The sequence below is a fragment of the Rousettus aegyptiacus genome, unplaced genomic scaffold, assembly GCF_014176215.1.
Source record: "Rousettus aegyptiacus isolate mRouAeg1 unplaced genomic scaffold, mRouAeg1.p scaffold_m13_p_10, whole genome shotgun sequence".
Taxonomy (NCBI): Eukaryota; Metazoa; Chordata; class Mammalia; order Chiroptera; family Pteropodidae; genus Rousettus; species Rousettus aegyptiacus.
This window is the reverse complement of record NW_023416285.1, coordinates 79,191,544-79,199,500: the sequence shown is the minus strand read 5'-3', so window position 1 is coordinate 79,199,500 and position 7,957 is coordinate 79,191,544. Positions and strand designations below refer to the sequence as shown.

Sequence of the window (7,957 nt, the reverse complement as noted above, 5' to 3'; positions counted from 1 at the left end):
CAGCGTGTGTGGCCCCATCTGACTCAGAGGAAAACACTCGCAGCCCTGCGTCCATGCTGGGGGTCGCTTGTCAGGCTCTGTCGCTCCCCCAACCCCCTCTCTGCAGACCACCTCCCCACCTCCTCCGCGTCTGCCTGAAGCCCCAGCTGGCACTCAGCAGGTCCCCTTCCAATTTGCTGTACGTTCGGGAGTTCGTTATTCCCACGGGAAGAGCTCGTTGCCATGGCAATGTGAGCCTCCCAACCCTGAGACCCGCCCAGGAGGCCAAATCCTTCCCTGCGAAGCCCGCCTGGCCTCCCCGGCTCCAGGGCCCCGCCCTGCCCTGTGGGAGAAAGGTCTGGGCTCCAGATTCTTTGAGCTTGGGGGGAGGAGGGGACGTCAGTCAAGGACACTAGGTAAAGGGAAGGGGACGGGAGACAAATAGTAGATAAGGTTTTACTAAAAGCTCCCGGCCGCTCCGCCGGGACTCCTGAGCGCAGTGCTGTTTCTTGTTCTGGGTGGAGATGTCAGATACTCTGCTTTCGTCTCAACGGCTTCCAAGAACGCGGGGCATTTTTTAAAGTTTCTGGAACGAAGCACAGGGAATTAAGCTTTAACCTCTCCTGCCCCTTCAGCCTGGGACTGAAAAGAAGGGAGGGGTGGGAGGTGGGAGGAGATCGGAGCGACCAGCCGAGCCCTTTGACGGTGGGTGGACCTGGCAGGCCGCGGGTCACCGCGCAGAGACCCTCCGGGGGCAGGTCCGCGGAGAGGAACGCGCAGCGGCCGCCCTCGGCAGGGGGCGGTGCTCAGATGGGCCTGGGGGCGGGACGGGGCGGGGCGGGGTGGGGGTGCCGTCACGTGCGGCTGCCCCGTGCTGGGGCCACGCCCCACCACCCCAGGCCCCGCCCATCCCTCAAAGCCCACGGGGCTCCCGAGGCAGCACCAGAATCACAGACCTCAGCAACTGGAGAGGATCAGGTCTCCAGTTTCTCACCCCAGGGTGGCTGTCCAGGACAAGTCTCCAAGCACATCACTGACTGGCCTGGAAACCCTTTCATCTCTGCTCCATCAGCAGCAGCTCTTTGATTATTTCAGTCTCTAGGCTTTGGAGCTTTCCAACAATTACCACACTGTAAATCCGTGGGTGCCTGCTGGCTCAGTTTGGCACCCCCTTTCCTCGGCCCTCCTACTGCTGCCTCCCCCACTCCTGAAGCTTTGGAACTTGTGGTTGCAGTGAACCCTAGATTTTTTCCATGAGTCTTTTTCCTTTCAGCCTATCTGTTCACCCAACCACTCCTACACCTCATATTTTCCTGCAACGCACCCCTCTCTCCCCTCAGTGCGTACACACACACGCACGCACACACACACACACACACACACACACACACACACACACACGGCCCTGCCCTCCCCCTCCATCTTCAGTCCAGTAAGATGTCAACTCACCATCAGGCAAGAACACAGATAGTCCTCAAACAGCTGCCTACTCAGCCATAGAGAGGAGGCCGCACCCAGCAGCAGGGCCATAGGAAACAGTGGTTTTGAGGACCCCAGGCATCGTGTTTCCTGAGTGAGCCAAATGTAGAAAGGATTAACTGTTTCGCCCAATAAGCCCACATCTGCAGTTACAGTCTGACTGGTATAAAATTACCCTGGTTATTAATCCTTGTGCTTTAGGGTATAAGCTGATCACCAGCTGGGATCAGGAAAAATTCTGCCCTTGCTCCTGACAGCCTGCTGCCCCATCTCCTGAATATGCTGTTGCACATTTAGTTCTGCAAACCAAGTTCACGGCCACCAACACAGGCTCCTCTGAGACAGGACATCTCCGGTCTGTCCAGGACGGGACATCCATACCATCATGTGACTGTGTACTGAGAATCTACTATGAGCAAGACATTGTTGGTCTCCACTGTGGGGGAAACAAAGAAGATTCCCACCATGGCCCTTTTCTTTTTCATGCCAAGAAAAGATGAAGTGAGTGGTAAGAACCTCTAAGTGCTTTTGGGACTTCCTGCCCTGAGGCGCCCCGAGTGTATCAGATGAGCTTGGGGAATCCAGTTAAGGTATGGGCAGTATTTCCACACTTGCTGCTAACAAGGAATGGAGCCATTTCCTCCAGACTCCACTTATGTGGTCTCTCTCTTCAGTGAGCCAGCAGGACAGGCCAGGACAGCTTTGTTTCTGTCTCTGATCCTTTCTTGTTAGACCCCAAATCTTCAAGTACTGAAGACTTCCAGGAGTCCCTATTTCCCTTGGTGGGATTAGAAGGAGAGAAATAGGTTGAGAGCCAAGGTTTACTCTTTTTAGATTATTAGATCTGAGGCTACAACATACGAAGAAGTTACAGCCCTGAGAGGCCACCTTCCTCAGTCACTTCAGACCTGGCCCAGTATGGGCTGATCAAGTGATTCAGCATCCAAATTGGAACCTCTCAATAATGAAAAAAGTGCCACTGATAATCACGTAGAACTTCCTTAGCAAACCAGGATGTGTTCACCTCACCTGAGGGGTCGTCTCCATGAGGAAGGGCCATCAGCAGAGGCACCACTGAGATACAAGTTTGTTAGCTGCTCCTTGATGACTTCCCTGTGTTCATCAGCCTTTGGTTCCTCTTGTGGACATGTCTCTACCTACCTCAGCCCGTCCACTCACCTCAGCTCTTTTGCCCCCTATACCTGAAGCATCTATATTTCTACTCTCCAACCTTGGACCAGCCTAGATATCTATTTTAATTGGGGCTGTGTCCAGGATACTGGGAGATAATAGAGATTGTCATCAATAACGCTTATTAAATGGATAAATTTGGGTTGACCCCATGACACAATTATGCTTTCTACCCTTGTACACTTCTCAACATTGCTCAGTTCTGTTGGCTTTCTCATTTCACACGGTATTTTCCAAACCTTCAGCAGGCTGAATCTACATTTACCCTCTAATTCTTAGCAGAGGTCTTATCTTCTTAAGAACAAAAAACAAAAAACAAAACAAACTTGAGATCTGAACTGCTCAGATTTTCTAAACTCTCCTCTACCTACAAACTACATATATTACTGGACATCCCTCTTCAATAAAAACTGCCCTTTTCTCCACTCAATCTGTGTGGTCCCCATAAGTGCTGGCATGTGCTTACATAGAACCTCCTTCCCACAGCATGACCACAATTTTTTGGGCTCCTAAAGACTCAAGATGGCTCCTAAAGACTCAAGATGGACTGGTGAGAATTTTTTTCCAAGAATTTTGGGTTTGGGGCCAGGAGGGTTAGTTCAGGCTCTCCCCCATGGCTGCAGCTGTCAGTCTTGCTTCCTCTCCACATGGAAGAAGTTGAGGATATGCAGCATTGAGAGAAGAATGAGGTAGATGGAGAGGATCTGAGAGCAATGTAGAGAGCCCTGGTTCTGGATGTTCCTGAGGCCCAGCCATGCCTCTGTCTTTTTCTTTTTACTTGACAGGCTTAAATTGACTTTCCCCACTTACCATCAAAGACCTCTAAAGTAGTGCACTATAACATTAATATTTAGCTACATCTCTGAGGGAAAAGCTCCCCTTCTTCTGTCCCTGGGAAGTTCCTCCTCCTGCACTCTTGATTCAGTCCCCACTCTAGCCATCCTTATTTCATCACTTGCACCACTTCTCTGGAATCTTCAGTCATTTCAGCAACAAATATGCTCATCTCCCTATCCAAAAAGAAAATAAGCCAACAAAAACTTTCCTTCGTCTTTGTCCTTCCTCAGGCATCCCTTCTACTCTCACTACCTCCATGCTTTACCCCCTACATAATACCTGATCTGCTGCTGCAGCCCGGCTCCCTCTCACCTTCTTTCTTTCCTGATGAGCAGCGCATTGCAAATGATACCCACCTCTTGGCTCCAGCATCTGGCATCAGCAACCACCTCTTCTGCCTTGAAACTTGCACTTCTCCTGATGGTTTTCCTCCTGGTTCTTGCTCTGACACAGAGAAGTTTGACCTACGGAAGCTGTACCAGAATCTAAAGGTATTAAGTATCTAAAGCTCTAGACTTTTCCAACCTGCCTTTCATTCCATAAAAATGTAAGCAGCCTGTGCCCACTCTCCTGGTGCACCGCTAAGTGAGGGATGACTCATCTAATGAAATAATTGGAGCTAAGGTGTTAATGGGTGAATGACTTTGCCTTTTTAATAACAACTCTCAAAAACCTAGCTCAGTGCCTCTCAAGTGGATGGTAGTGGAAGGGAATGGTGGCGGCTGGGGGTGTGGACAAAAGAGGAGGCTAGGGATATGTATATAATTGAGAGTCTAAGAGTTTTTATGACATATTTAAGTTTTGTATTTTCACTTAGATGTTAATCAGTGCTCGATTGTGCATTTTAGTGTACCGTTCCTTTGGCACCAAGTAATCACCAACTTTTAGTGTAGTATTTCCAAAGTGGAATGTATTTACAATGTTTCAGAAAATTTCTGCTTCTAAAGTGAGGCTCGTTGTCCCTCGAATTAGAATGTATTGACACAAAGAATCAGCATGCTTGAAATGTGAGTGCCATCTATGTACCGAGCAGCAAAGAGAGAGCCAGAAATGTCAGACCTGAGTCCTGTCCTCAAACCCCATAGGTTCATTAGTAAAACTACAGGAGCACCTAAAACATTAAATACAAGCGTAATATAACAATGAGAGACATGTCACAAAATGCTATGTTATTAAGTGGCCGGACACCACTTTCTATGGGAGATCAGAGGCAAATAGGAATGATCGATGGAGACTTCCTCAGTTGTAGGAGAATCTGGTGGTGCTGCTGGTTTTCAAATTGAGCAGGGCCTTAGACTGAAGTAAGAGTTATGTAACCAGAGAAGAAAGAGAGATTCGAGACACGAAGGAAGCCCAAGAACCTAGAAAGTCCGAGCTCAAGATCAGACTGGACTGAATGGAGGGTTGTTGGGGGGACACAGTGGACAATGCTTGGTTACCCCTCTATCAAAATGAGCACATGCTCAAGCCATCGAAATGGCAAGGACACCGACAATTTTTGTTTAAGAATTTACTATTTGTTATGTTTTACAAAGCATTGAGAAGACATTATGGGAAAAATCAGAACAGAATTGGACTTCCTTACTCTTATGTTATGGTTTTTAATAATGTTTTGTATCTACTTCTGTGGGGGGGGGGCAGGTAGATGTGAGACACTGTAATATCAGTACTTAGGACCTCTAAAGGTCTAATGCATCCCTTTAGAAGATAAAGTTGGAGCCATAGTTTAGGAGACTTGAATTTCAGGTGAGGCAGCCAGACTCTGCTTGTCTTGATGGGCAAAGTACTTCCAGGGTAATGACAACTGCAAATTCTCTCGGTCTGTAGAGCTAAAGATTTCTGAGGTTACACACCCAGCCCAACACTTGGTTACAGGTCCTTGATTGCATGGTGCGAATTTACAAGGCTGCACACGTGAGGGTTTCTTTACTGTGGTGACTGTGTCTCTTTGTTTCATTGCCATTGCCGACTGGCCTTGCTCAGAAGAGATAATGTCCCTTGAATACAAAGTCCCCCTTGCAGAAGACTCCCCTAAAACAGCTGGTGATATTTATTGTCTTTATTAACTTGATAGTCCGAAGACGATATTGATGCCATTTTTACAACTTTTTTAATTCCTCCTGGAGGACACTAATTTGCCCTTGTTGCCTGTTACTCACATGTGCTTGGGACAGTGAACATCTGGCAGTATGAGGCCCTGAGTCACAGATGTCTGTGAAATGAGTGAGTGAATGAATGAACGAGTGAATGAATGAGTGAGTGAATGAATGAATGAATAAAAGAATAATTAGGGTGGATTCCTGCTAAGAAAAGGTATCCCAAAACCGGTATTGAGAGGGAAGTTGGAACAGATGGTTTTGCTAAGGACTCTTGCAACTCCAGGCTTCTCCTCGTCGTGGGGATGAATTGAGAGAGCACAATCGCTTCTCTACTGGTCTCTGAAGAGAGATCCACTTTCTGTCCTTTCCCTAGAGTTTTCTTTAAAAGAGCCCATCACTTTTCTCAGTGGCATATTTCAGTTTCTCCAAGCCTCAGGGAAAAATGTTCTTTCTAATGGCCAACGCAACTCCCTTAAGCGTCCATCCATCTGGTTCTTTAATGAAAACGGCTCTTTGCAGGTCAGGGGACGACTGCTGCTAAAGCCAGTCTAGGATTAAAATCCACGGAAGGACTTGGCGGGGAAGAGGGGAGAGACATTTACAGAAACACAACTCAAGGTGATGGGGATCTGCAGGAGGCTGAGGAGCCCCAGGGATTAGCTCAGAAAGAGTAATTACACTGAACCTGCAGGTCTCCCAGCTAGCCTCGCCGCCCAGAGCACAGCCCTGACAAAGCTGGATTGCTTCAATTATCTGGGCATCTTGATGAATGAGCACTGCACATGCTCTGGGGAAGATGGGAGGAAACAAGCCACAGATTAATCACTCACAGCATCACTGGATGGAGGGTGTTTAGAGCCTGTGGGAGCCAAAGGGACAACAGGTTCACAGAAGCGGAGAGGGAGACTGAAAGCAATGGAACTGTGATTAGAAAAAAAGGGGAAGGTGGCAAATACAATACCGAGACACATCTCCTTTAGGTAGTGATTTGCATAAAGATAGTGACGATGAACGTAGCCCAGGTGGGAAAGGACAGTGGAGTCCAGTCCCGGGAGGTGCCCAGCCTGACTCGTGGCCCAGGGCTGGGGCCCCAAAGGTAACCCTAGATCAGAAAAGGCAGGTCTCAGGGGCAAAAGGAGAGAAATGTCACAAAATGGGGTGAGGAAAGGATACAGGACTAATGAGAACAATGACGCAAAGGCCTCTAGAGGAAGAAAAGACAGTGTACAGTTCCCAGCCTTTCCTGGGATTTTAACAACTGCTCATCATTAACTGAATCTCAGTGCTTCTCCACTCCCAAATTACTATAGGGGGGTATGTGTGCACTTAAATCAAGTACATTATGTTTTCCTGAGAAATATTAGATTGTGTATGTCCAGCATCTAACATATAGTTAGCTATTCCTTGAATGAATAAAAGTTAACATTCGTTGCACTACATCAGGGAATATGCTAAGTGCTCTATGTAAATAATTTAATCCACATAATCATTCTATGAGATTTTTTTCAATCCTTCTTTAATGGATGGAAAAAACTGAAGCTCAAAGGAAAGTAACTTGCTCAGCTAGTAAGCAACATATATGTTGGAGGAAAGGAAAGAAGGGAGAGAGAGTAAAGGAACAAGAGAAGAAGGGAGGAAGGAAGGAACATCTTAAGAAAGGGCTGAGAAGTCTCAGAGAATTTCTTTTGAAAATCATTTGTTTTAACAAAAACATGCCTGGCACACGGATCCACTTTAATTCCTCTTTATCACCAGATGGTGAGTCCTGTGAAGGGCTGTGAAAACCAGCACGGCCTCACGTGGGACTGAAAGAAAATAAACGACAGGGCAGGATTCAAATGAATGTAGAAACTACGACACAAGCAACCCTAGTTCTTTGGGCTGCTGACTCCTGCAGCCTTTAGCGACAATGTGGGACAGAGAGGCACGTTGTGGGACTGGGATGCTCATTGTCCAGGGTGCCGATTGCCGAGAAATGATTCTGTGAACCTCATCCCAGCAGATTTTATTCAGAATAATAACAATAAAGGCCACTGAAAGACTGAGGAAAACGTGAACAGGAAAACAAAGCTTAGATGACCTCACAAAAGTGCACACTCAATGGTCTTTCTCAGGTGCACAGAGGCAGGACACAATTTTGACTCCGAGCTACCCAGCAGCCTAAGCAACGAGGGCAACAATCAGTTTCAAGAGCCAAGGTGTTCACAGGACAACAACAGACTCATGCTTTAGAGGGAGCACACTTTGTTCTGATACTGAAACCCAAGGTATTTTGGTCCTGGCAATATCCTCACCAGCACCCTGCAAGGTTACAATCAGGCGGATTGCACATTTATATCCTTGGACTCCATGCTGGTCATTTCACCCAGCGG

At 47.5% G+C, this 7,957-nt stretch overlaps 1 long non-coding RNA gene across 1 annotated transcript; it reads right to left on the bottom strand.

Annotated features, from left to right (window-relative positions):
• Window positions 1-225: 225 nt before the first annotated feature.
• Window positions 226-5,037, bottom strand: LOC118608690. Its single transcript, XR_004953130.1, has 3 exons — window positions 3,843-5,037; window positions 1,429-1,548; window positions 226-565 (listed from the first exon to the last, which is right to left on the bottom strand). It is a non-coding gene; the product is annotated as an uncharacterized LOC118608690 (long non-coding RNA).
• Between the last annotated feature and the right edge of the window lie 2,920 nt (window positions 5,038-7,957).